The sequence below is a fragment of the Anser anser genome (assembly GCF_964211835.1).
Source record: "Anser anser genome assembly, chromosome: 24".
In the NCBI taxonomy this organism is placed as follows: domain Eukaryota; kingdom Metazoa; phylum Chordata; class Aves; order Anseriformes; family Anatidae; genus Anser; species Anser anser.
The window spans coordinates 2,753,530-2,772,101 of NC_139745.1; positions in this window are offsets into that span (position 1 = coordinate 2,753,530).

Consider the following 18,572-nt stretch of genomic DNA (forward strand, 5'->3'; position numbering starts at 1 on the left):
TAATGTACGGTGGAAAATGTTCCCAAGCAGTTCATTAAGGATGTTTGGTCTGTACCGAGGAGGGGAGTGTCCCTTTGCCAACCATTTAGTTAAGGCCACCCTGCCCACTTAGGGTCTCCCCTAACCTGTTCCTTGAAAGTCCTCAGTTCTCTCAAATGGTATGGCAACTCAGCAGCACAAAAGAATATGGATTTTTAATGTATATATATATATATAAGTATGAAGGTCTTATAATTAGATCCTAATCAAAGTTATGATACTCCTGGGAAGGTAGGTTATTTATTCAGATTGATGCATGGAAGCCAAGGTATTGATCCAGTACAGAAAGTGGTACTTGCTCTAAGCTTTCTGCTGTGGATGGCTGGAAGAGGAAGGCTGGTCCAGGGCAGGAACGGCATCAAACAGCAGACTGGAAACTGCTTTCAGTGAGCTCACATTGGCTGCTTCAGGTTCTAGCGCTCCTGTCCAGAAAAAATAAATTAACATTGATTTTGTTTCACAAAGACATTTGAGGTTTCTTCTCTTTCCAGTGAAGAACAAATCTAGAATAATTTCTTGAAACACAGTTTTGCTTTTTTTCTCCTCCCATTTCTACCGTCACTCTCTCTTTCTAGAACATTCTCCCTCTTCGGTCACAAAAGTCAAGCTTCAGAAAATTTCCCATCAGAAACCGTCCTCAAAACCATTATAATTCTATAGGAGAAGCTGGCTACAGCAGCACAGTATATTTTAATGACAATACATTGCGCTGGAAATGTTCTGACCAGCAGGCTTCCTACTGCAACTTCAAAATGATGCAGACAGCCTCAGGAAAATCAAATGTAGGAATTTTGCCAGCTAGTGACCGTGTAAGTGAAACGCTCAATTTTTGCCTTTGCCTCCCTGAGAGTAAATAGTGAACTAATGTTACCAGTCGTCGGCTGGAAAATAAACTCTTTAAAAAAGTGATGCATACATGGACCAGAACACCTCAGCGTGTCGTTCGGAGATGGGTGACTCAAAGCCCGGAGGAAATATTTAAAGTCATCGCAGCCAGCCTGCTGGAAGACAAGAGGAGAACATCCTCTGCGCCTGCCTACATCAGCCGTGCGGCTCCGTGTTCAGCCAGAGCAGGCTCCTCGGAGCAAGGTAAGCTCCGATTTTGTCAGAAGTGTCAGCAGTAAGGTCTGGGTGTGGAGGAAAGCTGCATCCTCCTGCTGGATGCGTGGAGATGGGAAAAAGCAAGGCTGGTGTGCAGGGCTCCTCGGGGCACCTCGGCAGCCTGGGCTGTCCTGTATCTTGTTGCTTCAGCATCGAGAACGAAGCGGTTTCCCAAAGCTGGGCATCACCGACGTGAGATCCTCCCCCTGCTGGAACACACAGGGCCCGTACCTCCGCCGGCAGCACTCTCGCTCTGAACAGGGGGCTTTTGCCACCCTTGGATGTCCCTCGGTCTCACTCAAGTTGGGGTCAAGCGAAAATCCAGTGGGACAGCTCACGTTTTCACTGCCTAGGGATGGACGTGCAGCCCTTGTTAAGCCAGGTAAGACGGCGATGTCCAGAGCTCCTAGGCAGCTTTGAAAACCTCATCCTACCCCTTCCCTTGGAAGGCTTTGCAAATGAAAATGTCAGCTATTATTTCCTGGGCTGGCACAGCCAAGGGAACTTCTGGGTCCGGTGACTCTGCCACTGACCTGCCTGCTTTGTTCCTCGCCGGTAGCCGTGGGCAGAGCCACCTCGCTGCCCTCGTGCGTGACAAAGAGCTGGGGACTGGCACCGCGCCGGTGGCACCGCTGACCTTCCAGCGTCGGCTGCCTCGTAATGAGATGCCGAGAACATCGCTGCAGCTGTGACCAGAGGGGAATGCCTGCACGTTTTTAGTCAGAGGGCCCAGATTTGATTCTTCTTGCCAAAAGGCTGCCGAGGGACAGAATGTAGCATTTTCAAAGAGCTCAGAGATCCTCTGATGGAAGGTGTTATTGGAGTATAAAGCCGCCTTATTATCCTCTGCACGGCTGAGAAGCAGGTGCACGAACCTCCATCCAAAAAATGTTTGCTTGTAATTGGCGTCACCTGTGGAGACAAAGCAATCATTTTGGAGGTGGAAACAAAGGAAACAGAAAGTGTGGCTTTCTGCTCACAGCGCAGCCAGGTACGTCTTTGCAAGGAAAGATCATCCTACGCTATCCAAATGGCTACTTTTGATAAGCCCTCTCTGCTAATATACCGCACACCATCAGCAATCAGCGCACACTGTGGTTTTCGTCATTACGCCTGATGCAAAAAAACACAAGAATTGAGACAGTATTATATTTCAATTAAAACTCCATGAAATTTTTGGCTGTGCTTTTTAATGTGATAATGTTAATTAAACTTTGCTCTCATGTTCTGAAGTCTTATAAAAAGTCTTAGAAAATGATAAAAAATAATAGTAGAAATAAAATTGGGCTATTTATCTACCAGGAGATTAAAGGGCTTCTTGTTTCCTTTGTGAATTTAGATTTCCAGAATTAAATGAGTGTGAAGTAATGATATTTTTCAGCAGAATCATTATCATTTTTATTGCAGTGGAAAGTATGCAGCATTTCATTGCTACTGTTATTGTACTTAACTCACCTAATTGTACCTCACCACTCACCAGGCGCATCTACTGCAGAGCCCTGTCTCTGCACGCGTCTGGCGACGGATGACACGATCCAGCCCTTTCCTTCAAGTTATTGCAAATGTGTGTTTTTCTGAAACCCGTTCTCTCGTGGGGCGCTGGTGGGTGCAGAGCAATTAGCTCCTGATATATCCGTCAAACTGGCCCACGGATACTTTCTTACTAATTTTGTGAGACCTGTTTTTATAGTACGTGCCATGCCTACGAGGTATAAAATACTGAAGATATACTTTAGAAACATAGTTCGTCATACCGATATTTAACGAAATACGAATGCACTCACAAACGTAGATGGGCACAGGTGTTGCAGCAGAAATATGGATGCTGTGGTACAAAGCCTGTAGATGTCCTTTTGATAGAGTAATTACTACATTGCAGCTGCATTCAGAAAAGTGTCAGTAGACAACACTGAGGGGATGGTGCACGCTCTGTCTGTGTTTCTGCTGGCCCGTCTGTATGAAGACACGTTCACCTGTCACTCGGATGTGCCTGTAGCAGCACAGCAGCTGTTTAACTGGGCGTAGCGACACCGCACAAAAAGCATGGGAAGAAGAAAAGACCTGTGATGCAGATCCCTGGCTGGCCAAAGCTAATGGTTTGCTTGCTAACGATGCAGGCTGACGTTGCCCGCTGTCCAGCTGAGACTGTTTGTCGGTCTGTCTCGGGAAGACGCCTTCGAGGCAGGTCACCTGCGTGGGCTTGCCTTATTCCAGTGAGTCAAAGCCATGGCATTTGCAGAGTTTGTGAAGACAGCTTCTGATACGTTGAAAGCTGAAAGCACCCTAATAAGGACAAGTGGTGAGCATTTCCCAGCCTGTTTATGTCCATTTTAAGGCCACTTACCCATACAGTTGAGTAGAGCAGAGAATTACTTGAGGGCAGCCCTCTTTCAGCTAACGGGGCTGCTAAGGAGGACAGAGCTTGAATCTGACCCTCATCCCACATCAGCACATCCCTGTTCAAGTGCATGCTTTACAGGACACAGGGAGTGGAGGAAAACTCTAAGGGGGATCCTGGTCCCAGCGGCAGGAATGGGATCTGTTCTGTTACTTCAGCGTGGCCTGAAGCAACAGCAGCATTTGTCTCAGCCTAGGATTAGGGTACCAGGAAAGGGAAATCCAAGGCACGCTGTCAGAGAGAGGAGCTTCTGTTTTCTTTCCAAAAACTTGCCTTCAATTTTCTATTTAGTCCTCAGTTCTTTGAGACAGGTACTGGAAGTTAGTGGATTGTCCTGGTTATCAGCTGGCGTCTTTAGACAACTGAGAAGCAGTAAGAGGGATAATAATGTGATGATAACATTAAGTTTATTGAGGATTTTTCTGCAAAACGCCGGATTTCTAGAAGCATCTGAAATTTGGAGTGATGATAGCAAATATGTATGTCCTTTTGCTGATGGGGTTTGTCACTGTGCAGGGTGGTGTTTGGAGCAGTCACGCCTCCGCACCTTGGGGTCAGTTCGTGGCAGAACGCGGAGCTGGACGGCCAAAAGGATGCATCCCTATTAGCCTGAGTCAATGTTGTCATCTGTATTTTCCTTCCTTTTAGCAATCTGCTTTGATTTTGTCAGCCATTGACCTTTTAAGATTTATCCATTAAAATTTTTAAGACCCTGGAGTGACAACTACTTTGGGCACAAACCTAATATGAAGCTGTTTGCTCATCTCTCAGAGCGGGAGCAGAAAAATAACAGCGCATAGTCTGGGACCTCCAGAGAGGTGCAATAAAACTGCGGAATCATCTTGTAAACCGAAGAAGAAATCTCTTCTGATAACATATATTTGTCAGCCTGACATTCTTTATTGCTCTTCAAAGTCCAAACTATAATGGGGACTTGGGGGCCAGGAGACTTTATGATGACAAGTCAGGGCTGGGTCAAAAGTTCTCGGCCGTCAAGGCTTCGATGCTGCTGTTGCTGCCACTCCGTCCACAAAGGAGAGGAAATGAAACAGAAAAGAGATCATATTATAAAGAATATGCTCGTTTGGTTTCTTCTGGCATTTCTCTGATAAACATGGTCCCTTCCCCCCCCAGTTCTGACTCTCCCACCATGCTTCTTAAATTGTACGGGAAGATGAAGTATTCAGAGGAACGGGGACTGGCCTAGAAAATAGGATTCAGGATCCCAGTCTACCGGTGGGCATTAATTGGTTTGGCAAGGTGCATGCTATGAGTTTTAGTGACAGAGGCAGTGAACCAGAACGGATTTTCCTGTAATACCAAGATTTTAAAATGGTTTTGCAATTCATGAAGCTGTAAGCACTGCTCAACATAAAACGTTTTTTATAAGACTAGATTTTTTTTTCTTCCTCTCTGTTAAAGAAAGTGTCAAAGGCTCCTGAAACAGCATCCGCAGAGCAGGGGAGGCATGGGGCTGATCTCTGTGGTCCCGATGTAAATGAGAAGTGACAACAGAGAGGTCAGCGGCGTAACATTAGTGGGGGGTTAAGGACAGTGAAGGTGGTGCTGGGGATGCGGGTGCGCGGGGAGGTGCACGAGGTTGTTACGTCCCAGGCAAGACTCTGGGCTCGGCAGCAGCGTGGGGAGGCTGTGGGAGCGTTCTGGGAGCCCACCTGGAGAGGTCCAGAGGTGGATGCCGAAGTCCTGCCAAAAAAGTGCCGTTCCCACTGTGCTGTGAGAGGGGGTTGGGTGCTCTGCTGATGCTATGGGGCAGTGCCGGCCTGGGATCTGCGCCGAATGTGGATGTATTGGAAGTGAGACATCCTCCGAGCTCGATGTCTGTGGTATGCAGGGAGAGGGAAAGGTCCTGGGGAGAGCGCAGAGTTTCCAGGGGGCAGAACTGGGGGAGCTGGATGGAATACTGGAGAAGGATGAGCTGCCAGGATGTTCTGGGGGGAGCCTTTGGGTGAAGGTGACTGCATTAAGCCCCTCAGGAAATCACTAACACCCCCTAACATTGTCCAGCAATCATCGGATTTCTTTCCCCTGCAGCCTTTCATCTTGAGAGGCAGCCCCAATCTCGGTGAGCCTGTTCCTGTGGGACACCTGGGTTCAGATCCCACCGCAAATTATCCCCTCTCCTATTGGAACAGTTCTATATACGAAAGTCATGAAATACAGCAAGAACCTCCAAGATGACTTCTTTCCAGTGTATCCAAGGAACTGAAGGAGTTGCCAGGGCTAAGGGAAGGTCAGCTTCAAACCCCTGCTCAGGGAGAGGCAGCAGAAGGTGCTGAGCCCACGTGCTGTGAGCTCGGCAGGGCTGTAGCCTCTGTCCTGGTGGCTGTACTCTCAGCTGGTGATTTTGCATCTTTTACTTGGTCTGAAGGTGTCTTGAAAGGCATCCAAGCCATAGCCACAGAAGGACTCGGTGCCCATTCCACCGTAACGTGTTCTTCATGTCCTGGAGAGCACGTCTCCGCGGAGGCAGGACCTCTCAGTGGTCCTGCCCTTCCTCCCAGGGATGAAGGAGTTTTCCTTCCTCTCGCCACCAGCTGTGTTCATCTGGAGGACTGCAGGTACCGTTTGCTCAATACACCTTCAAGCGCTATCAGCATTTTTGGAAACCTCATTTCCAGCGTTGTCTGTGGTGATATCTGTGCACCAAGCAACAAATAGCTAAAGCCTTACATCCTCTTTTAATCACAATAAATCAATGCACCATAAGGGGGAGGTTTAAAACCAATTTTTTATGCACCGCTGCTTACATTGAAAAGACTCATTACAACCCGAATTAATCAATATAGCCTGTAACTCTAAAGTAACTCCTGGATTGAATCAATGACACTGATGAAGATGGGGGAGTGGAAAGATAGAAAAATGAAGGGAGTAGGAAGGTGTTAAGCAAAACAAAGCCTATTTGAAATGTTTTGCCTTTCTTCTAAGACAGAAAAAGCCTCCATCAGTGTGTTTGGCTGCAATTTAGAAATAAATTTTCAGTCTGTGGAGGTCTCTTCTGATGAGATATTGCTTGAGGACCACAAGAGGGCAATGGAGATTGGAGACAGAGCCAAGCCCAGGCTCTGCGAAGCACAGATGTTGCCTCCGGGCCCTGCCCACCTTCCTCTGCAGCACCCAAAAAATGCCATTTTCCACCACGCAAGGGGGAAAAATGAAGTGTGACAATTAGAGCGCTTGGATTTCCAGGGCTGCCTTTTTGGAATCAATGAGACATTATTACAAGTAAAACATATGTCTGCTGTGTAGCTAATGCTGTCTAAATTGCATTAAGCTCCTAGCAGCCTGTATGGTCTGTATGTGTATTCTCAGAAAGGTGTGTGGAAGCGGTATTGATCTTCTGACTAAGTGTCCTAATGAAATACAAATCTGCTATCATTTAGAGAGCCATCTGTCATGATGAGACATAAAAAATGCTACAAGCAGAACAATAACTATAATTCAATTTGAGAATCCAACCTACTCTCAGCAGGCAGAAAGCGGCTGGCCCCAGCCCGTGGCCTCTGGGATCGATTCTGTTTACTGTGTTAAACTTCGTCAGAGGGTAATAAAGAAATCAATCAATAAAGTATTAAAGAAGTTTCCAATTATGGGTAAGGTACCTGTTGCAGAAGACCTCTTTTGTGCTGTGTGGCGATTTAAAAGCCATCTACATGGCTCAAGTTCTCTGGCAAGTGGCAGAGTAATTTAATGCTTGTGGTGTTATATTGTCCAACACAACGGTAAACTACTAAAAAAGTGCTGCACGACTGCTGGGAAGGAAACTACTGACAGCAGGTTAATGAAGAGGGCATTTTCCTAATACTCTCCAGGCCACTGGTGATGCAGGACCCCCCGACATGACAGCTTTCGGGAAAATTTGTCCAAATTAACTTCTCAAGTGGGTCGGTTAAACCGTATTAGCCACCTATCTGGACATGCTCATTCAGAGCTGAAATGGGCTTTGCTCAATTTAGCTTCGTTTGGTTTCCAGTCCGGTTCATCGGAGCACTTCAGTGTTTGCTCAGGTCTCTGGGGGGCGGCTGGAGGCACGGTCTGCTTGAGGAGCTGCTCTGGCAGGGGCTGGAGCCGAGCAACCCCGTGGCGGTGAGGCAATAGGGAAATGGTCCGGCGTCTCTAGAGCTCTTTTTTTTTACTATTTTCTACTTCATTTGTCAGCCTCGGAGGCAGGGGCTCGCCTTGGTCTGCAGCTGGCAGCACGCAGCACAGGGCTGCTGCTCTGGGACGTGGTTGCAGTGCAGCTTTGAAGGCACGCGCCTGGCAGTGCTGCTTCCATGCCCTTTGTGTCTGGGGGTTCCAGGTCTTCGTGATCATTTCTTGCCCCTTTCTTCCTGAGGTCCAGGCCAACTGCAGCGCAGGGAAATGGGCAGAGAGGTTGGGCGAGGAGCACCAGGCAGCTGCAGGCTGCGGAGGGGCTCCGGCCTTGATGCCCCCGTAACTGGGTGCTGGAGGTGGAGCAGCCCACTACACCCTGCAGGAAGAAGGAAAATGTCTCCGGTGTCTCCAGTACCCTTTCCTCACTCCCTGTGTTGTTGCTTTGTCCCTTCCGTCTACCTCTCCCTCTGTGCTGAAGGGCAGCCAACAACTTGCTTGGAAGGTGAACAAAATCTCATTTTTAGAGACCGGGCCTTTTTGTGGGAGGAATACTGTGCTCACCAGGACGAGAAGGGTGTAGGGGCTCCGAGCTGAGCGGTGGCAGGCAGGTACCGAAACGTGCCGAGGAGCAGGGTCCGGTGGCTTGGCCGTGTCCCCAGAAGGGAGCCGTGCCCCGCTCCGTAGCAGCACCACGCCGAGAGGTGGTGCACTCTGGTACATGTGCACACCGTATGTAGCACGGGGACTTGTCCCCTGGTCCGTGCCCGTGCTTATTTTCTGATAAAACCAACTTGCTTCTTTCTGTAGAGGAGCCAGAGCTAATACGCATGCAGTGTTGATAAAGAGGGGAGCAGCAACATGGTGCAGAAAAGAAGGGGGAGAACCGGTTTGATTGTGTGACACACTTGAAGCAAACGTGCTGTAGCCACAGGCTGATTCTTCTCCATTCTCTACATCATTTTATTTCCTCCTTAGCCAGATATCTGTGGTTTGCAGAGTGGTGCTGGTCGGGCCGTGAACCCCCCTCTGAAAGCCCCGGCTGGGGTCTAGTGAAAAGCCACAGCTGTGTGCAGTGCTGTATTGTCTGAGATAATATATGTCCAAATTATTTTTTTGGAACCTTCTCCTAAAGTCTTTATCTGCCAGGCTCCAGGCTGTGGGATCGATGTGCTACTGTGTACTCATTCACTTTCCGTCCCTGCAGCTTTTCTCCGAGAAAGGCTGTGATGGAGCTTGGCTTGTGACAGTGCCTGATAAGCCAGGTTACTGTTTTCTTTGACAATCGTTTCTCCAGAATGTCCTGTGTAATTTTTGTGGGTATCAAAGTTCATACTCCCTTGTTGAAAAAAAAAAAAAAAAGGATATTTTCATATTAATTGAGGGTCTTTTTCATCCAGATGATGATCGGTATTAATGACCTAGCATCTGGCAGCAATCGTATGAATGAAGCCTCTACTAAGGGCGGATTTGATGAATCTTCCCTGACAGAGGAGACTCGGGTGTCTGAGCACTGGACTGTCATGGATTTGTGCTGTTTCCGCTACTTGGGGCTTCAGTCGAGTGGAGCTTGCAGCAAAGTGTTCCCTCTACCTGGGAGACTGACAGGAGCAATAGAGTAAGTATAAAAAGGAACGGAGCAAAGTGGGGAAAAAATAACTAGAAAGACTCTTTGTAGAGAGACTCCACTTTCCGCAGCCCTGGTGGGGAGGAGGTATTGCTAATGAGAGGCTCAGCCCAACTGCTCTGAAGCTGGGGGACGAAGCTCCTGGAGCCTTGGGACGCTCATGCAGAGGGGAAGAGAAGGAGCTCGGCTCCAGCTGGGAGGGAGATGCTGGGAAGGGAGATCTCGCCCTGTGCCAGGACGTGCCAGGCTCACACTGTGCCTCTCCTCCTGACCCCGGGCGATGCTTTTCCCTGGCTGGTCCATCACAGGAGTTACTGCTCTTGAGGTGGCAGTGGTGGCAGGTTCTTGCCGTGGGTGTATGCACCACTGGTGCAGCACATCGCAGCCGAACACCGGTGCCTTCCCCCAGTGTAAGAGGCTCCAGCAGAGGCAGAGCTGGACGTGCAGCTGTGCTGTGGCTCGAAACTTCATTTAGCTCCCTGTGTTGTTTGTAAATATTTTACTGTCTGGTATTAAGTGAACATAATTACTGCAGCTTCAAGACGAGGGAGGCTGTTTAATGGGGATCCTGTCAAAGTATTTTCCCCTAAGTTTCAAAAGCTGTTATTTTTTCTCTCCTGTCGTTGGTAATAATCCCTTGAAAGCTTGAAAGTGAAATGTACTGCCTTCCTTTGCTATTGTTTTTCTTTGTTATGCTCCTCAGACAAAGAGTAAAACATGAACTTTCAGTCTCAATTACTTTTATTTTAGATTAAGGGAAATAAACAAAGCATGAATAAACCTTAAACTCTCTGGGAGAGAGAGCAACCACATGCACTCAAGGCACGCTCTCCTGGTTTGGGAGCAGCGCTGCATGAAGCCAGCCAAGAGCTCCTGCTGAAACAGCTAGTGCTGACCCTGCTGCCTTCAGATCCACCCTCACCAAATGCCCCCCAGATGAAATGTACCTTAACCTAACTACTGGTGTATTCTCTGCTATGCCTGGTTCTCTGCCACGCTCCACCTCTGCTGGGCAGCCTTTGCTGCTCCACGATCCCCTGCGCCAGCACCCTGCAGCCCCCAGGTTCAGGGAGCGGGCAGGCAGTGGCAGGAGGGTTTGCAGGCAGAGGGCACAGTGGCGGTGCCTGGGACTTGCCCTGGAGGTCCCATGTGAACGAGAAGAGGAACTGGTTTGTCCTACAGCGGCTCGTGCAGAGATGTGGTGGGGCAGAAGACATCTCACAGGGCTGTGTGAGCACTGTCACAGAGCAACATTGGCTTGGGATTTGTCGGTTTGGGATTTGTCGGCTCCCCCAGCCCCCAGCATGCAGCACAGGAAGGTATTTTCATCTGTGTCGGAGCATAAAACAGTTGCATTTTCAGTGTGACTGCCTCCAGCCGACGGATGCTCGCTTGGTTAAAACGATGTCCTAGGCAGCTTCACAGCGGCACTGCCGGCAGCGCTCTGGCGGCAGGCTTCGTCCTGCTTTGCGGTGACTCTTCCTTCTGCAGGCCCCGTCTGCGTGATGCTGCTCACACGGGGCTTGGGCTCCTGGAGATGGTGTTTGAGAAGGAGCGACTGCCGCATCCACATCAGATCTCAGGGTGCTGTTCATGGGAGCAGCAATTACAGCACATAATTCACTGGAGGAGAAACTCTCCTGCGCTGCAAACATTTCTTTATTCTTATCAAGGAGAACAATAGACCTAATTGTCCAGAGTCTTCTGAGTCCCGAACAAGGCTCATTTTCTGTCAGTGCATCTCTTCCCATGAACAGAAGCATCTCCACATCCCCCTGGATGTCACAGAGTGGTCTGGATGTGGAGCCAACCAAACCAAGGGCTTCTGCTATCAAGTCATGCAGGTATGGCTTGACAAGACGCCTCAAGAAACCTGTAGCACACTGTTGCCATTTGCCTGCGAGGCACATGCAGGTCTTCAGCCGTCAGATTCCTCATGTGCCCTGGATTCATCGGGTGTTGATAATATGGCCAGAAAACCGAGACTTCCTTTGAGCTAAATGGAGCTTGAGGTTGTTTGCAAGTCAGCAGTTACGGTCTGGATGAGGCGCAGCCGAGACCAGCCCCGAGCTGTCAGGCAGAGCCGGGTGGCGCTGCTGTAGGCCGCAGCTCTGGCAAAGGCTGAACTTGCAGGCAGGCTGCTGCTTGGGCCACTTCCCGAGCACCGGCGACCCCCGATCCCAAATGTGACACCATTCACAAGACCTGACATGAAAGGCTGCGTTCTCCTTGCTAAACTCGAGCACGGCTCCCTGGATTGAGCAGGGAGACAGCTAGGCCGGCCGGCACCCACCCTGCGTCCCCCCGCCACGGCCTGCCCCCCATGCCGCTCACCCCCAGGCTGCCCCGAGGCTGTCACCACACAGGGCGAGCAGGATGCAACCTGGCTTTGGTCCGAGGCACCGGCTCCTTCTCTGAGCACGTTCCCAGCTAGCAGACAGTAAGATTAATGGCTAACCCTGCCGCTGCTGCCACGGGGAGGCCCGTAACTCACCCAGGGCCCAGGTGCCTTCCTGATCCTGCCCTGAAAAGCATCTTGAGGACTAAGTTTGTCACGTTTGACTATGGGGAGAAAGCAGCTTCCTCTGCTGGCCCTGTTACACGACTGAATGGGGGCAGCGAGAAGCCAGCTGGGTGCCTTCTGCTAACAGTAATTCAGCTCCGGCCAGAAATGCTAACAGCGGGGTTTTAGTTAGTAAGCATTAAGTGTGAGCTAACCATCCCTCATTAGAGGTTAACAAGTCTGTCTCTGCCTCCCAATCCCCTGACAGCTTATTTTGAAATCCCTACAGATAGTCCAAAGCTCTTATTTCTGATACTCAGTTTTCTTTAAACAATGTTATTTCCATTATTCTGCTAATAAGCAGCTGCCTTGCTTTCTGAATTCTAGTGATGGGGACAGGCTCCCTCCACTTGTCAGAGAACTTTTTGTTTCCCCCAATTCCTTCCATCTTTTTGCCATAAAATCTAAGCCAGTGATTGACAGCCCAATTTAAACTTAGTTTTAATATTGCAATCAGGAGTGATATTTTGTGTTTGCTTTTTGAAGTGAGGAGAAAGGGTAGTAAAATTTGCCTTCTCTCAGTCATTTCACCCACAAAAGTGAAATTTTGCTAGCAAAGAAGAAAAAGAAAAAAAGGGGGGGGATAAGAAAGCTGAGATTAACATCCTTTAAAATGTGCCTGTTTACTCCTATCGTCTCAGAGCTAACTTTAAATAGGATAAAATGATCCTTTAATCCCCTTTATCTTCTTAAGAGCTGCTGTAAAAGATCTACTTGACATTTGAGAAATGAAAAAAAAAATAGGCTCGTAATATTCATCAGAAATAGTGGATGGAAAGATTTGATTTTAACAAAACTCAAAGAGCTGGATCCTCAGATGGGCACAAATTATCATGACTTCTGCTGAGCGGTTCCAGCTCACGGCAGAGCAGGATCAGCCCTCTGACTGCCTGGCTTGTTGCATCCAAGTAAGCATGTAATGCGAGGCCCATTTCAGTGGGTTTGGCTCCTAATGGAGAGGGCAATGCTGGAAATCCATCCGACAGTCGCCTTTGCAACACTGGTGAGGGGAAACTGGGAGACTCTTTACATGCTTCAGGAGCTCCCCACTCAGCTCTGAAGTCTCTCTCTGTGCTTGTTTGCTGTTTTGCCTTTAAAAACCTGCTGTCTCTTGCTGACTCGTTATCTGCAGCCTCGTTTCCAAAGCATCTGTTTAGTCTTGAATAAATATGCATTCCAGTTACTTAATGGCCTTCTCTCAATTTTCAACCCAGAAAGAGTAATGAATCATGAATAAGTTATAAGGAGCTATAGCACAGAGACCTCTAAGTTAAGCAATGTATCCTGCAATGTATTGCCTTGGCTATCTTTGCCCATCTACTGAAATGCTGCAAGAAGAAAGCCTTTCATTTGTTGTTCTCCCATTTGCAGTGAGTAATGAAAGAATGACAACCACTAAAAGCCGAGGGATGTCTGCTCCAGAAAGCTGAACTTCCAGTGATGGACTGTCCTCCTCTGCCATGCTGGGACTAATGCTTGGGATGATGTATCTGGACTTCCATGGGCTAATAACTCACAGCCATATGAGAGCAATGGTAGAGTTGTTTCAAGGAAAATAGACTTACTTGAACGTGGTGCAAAGAAGCAATATCACTTTGCCTGGCTAAGCACACAAACACCACGTGGCAGCTCATGGTAGGCATCCTTTAGCGGACTGAAACCCCCGAGACAAGACAGCTCAGGTCTTCAGACTGGGGGCAAGCTGGTGGCCGGGACACAGGAACAGCAGTTTAGGTAGCAGGAAGGGGATTCACATGTTCAAAAAAAAAGACATTTCTTTCAAGTACTGTGCATTTATGTAGTAGACTGTCTCTCACTGGAAAACATTACAAACCACAACAGGAGTTTCCTTTCCGATCCAGTTACTGCATCACTGATAATAACAGGAAAAGCCTAATGCCATCCCAATTACTGAATGTGTGCATATCATCTCCTGTTTGTTAGCTTCTTTGCCAGTAATGAGGTGCCCAGAGTGTTGAACTTCCCTTTTTTACACGCCTCGAAGAGGTGCACCTCCAGACTACTTCAGAGTTGATGCAGGCAGTGTCCGTGCTTGCCAAAGGACAGGACTCTACCGGGAGACGTGAGCAGAGGGTGAACAGGAGCTGTTCTGGGGAGCGAGGGGAGCGAGCTGGCTGAATTCCAGGGAAGGTTGTTCAAGTCAGCTCCACTGAATACACCTACAGTTGTGGCATTGCTGTAGTGGTTGAAATGGACACATAAAAGCCTTTATATAAGAACAATACAAATTCCCAGCACAGCAGCTGTCTCCTGCTGCCTATCTGAAGTGCTGGTGTGCGTATGCATGCCCCACCTCGTCCCAGCCACCACCTTAGGTATTTCTTCATTTGTAGGTGCTTCAAGTGCAACTCTGAAAGAACCTAATCCCTCACGTCTGATTCTGTTCAGTTTCTGTAGTGATCCCACAGTACTCGAGCTCAGAATATGTGTTTATACCATGGCCAGATAGATAATCCTAGCAATCCTCTACCTCCATAAGAGCTATTCATTGCAGTAAAAAACTGTAAAAATGGGGATGAAGTTACCCTTCATATAGATAGAGCTCAGACAGACCTTCAGATAGAGCTCAGCCTGGACTAATTTACCCTTCCAACAGGCTGGAAACATTTCTGACGAGGTCAGATACTTCTCAGCTGCACAGCTACTGCTCCATGACTGCAGTGGAGATGTAACCTTAGGTTATTTTGAAATTCCCTGCCTCAACTTCTCATTATCCTGGACTTCCTCATCTTTCACTCTGTCTAGCCCCAGACTTTCCCTAAAATAAACCAGAAATAAACAGAAATCCAGCTAATTATAATGGAATTACAGGCCTGCTTCCAGAGAAAGGGATTGATTCTACATGGGAAACGAGCACTTAGCCCCGCAGACCCCTGTCCTTCATTGCAATAGTCCTTGTGAGGATGCAGTTCAGGTACTGCAGGGGCTTTCTAATCCCCTAACTGCAGATGGGAATACCCTTTCTTGATCAGCATTGTACACAAAAGGGAACAGGTCATAGCTGAGAACCTTGATAAAGCTGAAGAAATTACCTCTGAACAGCTTGTTTAAGGAAAAAGAAAGGTGTTTCCAAACTAAAATGGGATTCTCAGACAGTGCCACAGAGCTTTTTGGCCAGTCACCATCTCCAAACATGGTGGGATGTGATGGAGTCACCTCTTTGGATCATGTACTCTCTGAAGCAGTGTTCCTTGCTCAATTCCTGGTGCTATTCTGGACTGGAGTGATCCTAGGTTGATGGGACAACGTGGGGCTTTAACCCTAGAATCAGATAAGTAGCAAATATTTTTGAAAATTATTGTGGAATCCCTGAAATACAAAAGGTGATTTGGTACAACTGATGATGGGAAATTACCATGGGAATACAAAAAAGTATAGGGAATTTGGAACCCAAGCACAACGTTGAGTTGTTCGGAATTCTATCACAGGCTTGTATGTTTGTTGTCATTCCCGTCAGGAGAATTGTTTCGGATTAATTGTTTCAGCTACTTGGCTGGAGACCAGAAACAAGACCCAGTGACTCGGGCAACCAAAGGCATGTCGCAAACAGCATGCAGACAATGTGAGCTTGCCATGAACAGCCTTCAGGCTAAAAAATCTGCCTCTCCAAAGGATTCTGCGAAATATCCTTGAAGAAAACCTCTGTGGTGAAATCACAAAGGATTAGTTAACTGCAGAAGAAATCCTGCAGCGGACCTGGGGGACCTTCGGCCGTCCCTTCTGCATGCCTGCAAGGTACTGGTCTGCAGATAAAAAACTAAAGATGGGCCAGTGGTGCAATGTTCTGTCGTTTATACTACATTGAGGACAATACGAAAACGGGAGAAACACCAGCCATATGTTGAGTTTTTGTAGACGCCGAGACACGAGGAGACTTCGCTGGAGCCCCTCAGTGCTGATGCTCAGCCCTGCCAGTCCCCAGGAGCAGGAGTCCCACAGAGGAACCCAGAGCTGTTTCTGGAGGGGTTGAAACCGGGGCGTCTTAAAACACTAAACTGTGCCTCAGAAGTCCTCGACAACCACACCTGCTTGCTCCACACCAAGACCTTCAGGTGAGAGCCACCCTCAGGCGTCTTCCCGTCTCCTTCCCGTGGTGCTGCATTTCGTGTGATAGCTTCGTGCTCCGCTCCTCTCCCAAACACCATCTGCGTGGAGCTGACCCCTTCCCAGGCCAGTCTTTTCCACCCAACCTTTCGAACATCATGAAGCAGTTACCATGGTGACTGTATTTTTGGTAGCTCCACATTATTCATGCCAGGGGCCATAATGTGATACGTACTGTATTTGTAATATGCAGCAGACATACTTTTGAAAGCGCCCTACTGATACGGGGTGGACGCCTTCTGCCTCTTCAAGGTCACAACTGGCTCTGGTGACCTAGGTGCCACCTTGAGTGGGTTTAAATTCAAAATACTGCTGAGTTATAATCATGCCGAATGGGAGAAATGCAGTTAGTTGAGATGTATTTTCCCTAGCAGGAAGTTGAAAAGTCTCACCAAGCATCAGTTTATATTCAAGAATAGCTTGTTCTGCCTCTCAAATACATATATATTATTTTTTTGCAGGCCACTGTGGAGGAGCTCTATTAACATTGCATCCCATCTGAAAAAAAAAATAATAATTGTAATAAAAATATCTGGATTCCATTATGCAGGAGAAAAAGAAAATGGAGAGTCCCTTTCAAAGCCAGCCCTTCTGCCTGTGGGTGCTGCTTCAGCTCCGCGCTCGTGATGCTTGCGTAGCAGCGTGACTCCGCTGCCTTGCCTGGCTCCTGCTCCGGTGCGAGGCCTTTTTCCTTTCTAACTAGGCGTCAGGAGATTTTAGTGAATTGAAGAAATCTCATTATTGTGCTTTCTCTGGGGTCTCGGGAAGTTAATGCCGATAATCTGCTTGAACCTTGTTGATGCGGAGAATGCTCAGCTACGTTTGGTATCTCTTCCTCCACTGTGCTACCGTGTCTCCTGTTTCCCAGATGTGGCAGAGCTTCCCATGTTTTCCAGCTCAGCTCATGCTCGGGGGGAACGCTACACGTCCAGGCAGCTTCTAAGCGACCTGTCTTTTCTCTGCTTTTCCCACTGACATTGTTGAGGGCCTGCTCTCTTCTGTTCCCTGCTCATCCAGGGAACGAACAAGCGGCAGCTCGGCAGACGCGGGCAGCAAGCCCTGCGTGCCAGGGAACAGAATTGCCATCCTGTAGGGATGGGATTTTGTTGGGGGCTCGGCTGGCCTGCTTTCCTGAGCCCCCCAAGGCCGGAGGAAGCTCTGCCGAGCCCACAGGTCTCATCCAGCCCTGCCTTGCCCCTGCTCCCTGCGATGCCTTCCCACCTCGCTCCTGCTGAATTAGGGATGCTGGCGCTGATGTCAGACAAAGGCAGATGTTACAACATGATGAGCTAAATTATATCTGGTGCAAGAGCCAAGGAGGGAAGGGATCTTTCAGAGCTGAAAAGCCCCCACACTGGAGGCAGGATGCTTAGAGTTGGGAAGCTGCTGCCTGCTTTACATTCACAGTTTCAGTCCCTTCCTTGAGGCAGCAGGGGAGAGATGAAATAATCCTCTTATTCAGGAGACATCAAGCTAAAGAGAATGACCCATCAGGCGACTCGATTCAGCGCTGTGCTGCAGAATGTCAGATGCCTGTGACAGCCTTGTCTCACGTAGGCAGTGGGCTATGCAGCCCTCGGGGCGACAGCAAAAGCAGGCAAGCACAGGCGACTGCAGGAGCTGGGGATGCCAGTGGTGCTGGCAAGAAAAGAAGACCCAGAATTGCAAATATTTAGGCTCATGAACAGTTTCTGTATTTATCTTGTCTCCCAGAGAGAAAGTTAGTCACATGCCTGAGTGTCTGTAAGTCGCAATCCGTAGGGCATTTCAGACTGCTTTTGTTTCACATACATTTGTACACAGTTCCCGAAACAGCAGAAATACACAACGAAGGTGGGGTTTTCATTTCTTCAGGACATCATAGCTCTGTGTATAGCCAGCTGCTCAACTCCTGCTTCCCCGTGTAAGGATGAGAAGTGCCACAGGTCCCATCGCAGGGAAGGGCTGTGCTGAAGTGGGCTCCCTGGGGACTCCTGCAGTGGGGTACCCCCATCTGCCCGAAAACACAGGGATGGCTCCGTGCACGAATTATCTATGCTTCCAGCCTCCTGACCTTGTTCTTTAAAATATTTTCGAACTTCAGGTCTTAGTAGGACCCTCCTTTAGTGAGTCAGATTTTCCATGTCATTCCTAGTTGGTCTGGATATTTTGTAAAGTAATGTTCCAAGCACGCTTATTTCAATGAAACTGGGACTTTAAAAATAGAGTCACGGTTCTATTTTCTCCTCTTTCCCTGTGTGTCTCTGGAGTTAACACTACTTAATTTGTTGTCATAAATAGATCTTTCTGTCTGCCTTTTTTCTTTTCCTCTTTTTTTGGTAACTGAGAGAAATCTGGTCTTCCTCGCTCATTGTAAACAAAACAGCTAATTAAGTTCTGATTCCAGAGTCTTTAGCATGGCAATGACATCTTTAAGCACAACACTGACAGCTGGAATATTAGTTCCCAGAACTGGGTCTTCAGTGCTGCTGGGTGACATTTAAGAGACGTCTTTAGTCCTGTGAATGGAGAAGATTTGATATGTTAGCTATTGAGAGGTTAAATAAAGTAGAAACTTGAAATTTTTATGTTCAAGGACATAACCCCAATTTCGTAGTGTCTGGGTGAGC